The following is a 1,174-nucleotide window of genomic DNA, read 5'->3' as shown; positions in this document are numbered from 1 at the left end:
GAATTGGTAGCTGTGGGAGTCGATGGGCTTGTAATATATGTCTGTCATTAGTCATTCGCTGGAGACGGTGATGGACAGGTCCAACAAGTGGAAGGAAGTTGCCAAGGAATTCCAGGTGAATTTGACGTCGGGGTGAAAGGTATTGGTAACGTTTGTGAAATGTTCAACCTCCTCGTGGGAGCAGGAAGTGGGACCAATGCATTCATCAATGTAGCGGAGGAACAAGTGGAGAGAGGTGCCATTGTAACTATGAAAGAGGGACAATTCCACATATCTGACAAACAGGCAGGCATATGTAGGTCACATGCGGGTGCCCATGGCTACCCCTTTGGGTTGGAGGAAGTGGGGGGATTGGACAGAAATGTTGTTGAGGGTGAGGAACAGTTTAGCCAGGTGGATGAGGGTGTGGGTGGAAGGGTACCAATTGGGATGGGGTGAGATGAAGACACAGGGGGCTTGGAGACTTTCGTCATGGCAGATGGATGTGCAGAGGGACTGGATGCCCAAGGTGAAGATGACGCGTTGTGGAGCCGGGAAATACAAGTCCTGGAGGATATGAAGTGCATAGGTGGTGTCACAAACGTAGGCGAGGATTTCCTGGACTGAGGAGAAAGGAAGGTGTTGAGGTAGGAAGAGATGAGTCGGGTCTGACAGGGGCAGGCTGAGACAGCAGGTCTTCAGAAGCAGGTAGAATCAGGCAGTGCGGGGTTCATGGACAATGGGGTTGGAGACTGTGAATGGGAGATTCCCCAGACATGATGAGGCTGTGTAGGTCTGAGAGATTAGGTGACATGCGTGCATGCATGTGCGACGGGGTGGCCGAGAGGTTAAGGCGATGGCCTGCTAATCCATTGTGCTCTGCATGCGTGGGTTCGAATCCCACTCTGGTCGCTGTTTTTGGATGATTACACCTGTCTTATTGAAATTGGAACTCCAATGGTCAGTTTATATGCATCGACGATATTATAAAACCTCAAACAATAATTTGAGCCTGTTGTCTAACTGCATTGAAATGTAGACTGAAATGGGATAATGAAAAGTAACGCGATTTTCTTTTCCAAGTCAAGTTGCTGTGAACTTTTATCGTATGAAAGAGATCCAGGAAAACCAAATAACGACAGATGCGAAGTGCATGTTTAATGCAATGGTTCTTAATGAGTGTTTTGTCATATGA

The 1,174-nt window shown here is 48.0% G+C and overlaps 1 non-coding gene across 1 annotated transcript; it reads left to right on the top strand.

Moving 5' to 3' along the window:
• Positions 1-809: 809 nt before the first annotated feature.
• trnas-gcu (transfer RNA serine (anticodon GCU)) lies at positions 810-891 on the top strand. Its single transcript has one exon. It is a non-coding gene; the product is annotated as a tRNA-Ser (tRNA).
• Positions 892-1,174: the final 283 nt, after the last annotated feature.

The sequence above is a fragment of the Chiloscyllium plagiosum genome, unplaced genomic scaffold (genome assembly GCF_037043375.1).
Source record: "Chiloscyllium plagiosum isolate Xiang-an unplaced genomic scaffold, Cpla_swu_hap1 HiC_scaffold_48, whole genome shotgun sequence".
Taxonomy (NCBI): domain Eukaryota; kingdom Metazoa; phylum Chordata; class Chondrichthyes; order Orectolobiformes; family Hemiscylliidae; genus Chiloscyllium; species Chiloscyllium plagiosum.
The sequence above is the reverse complement of the archived record's forward strand: the minus strand, read 5'-3'. Positions and strand labels throughout refer to the sequence as shown.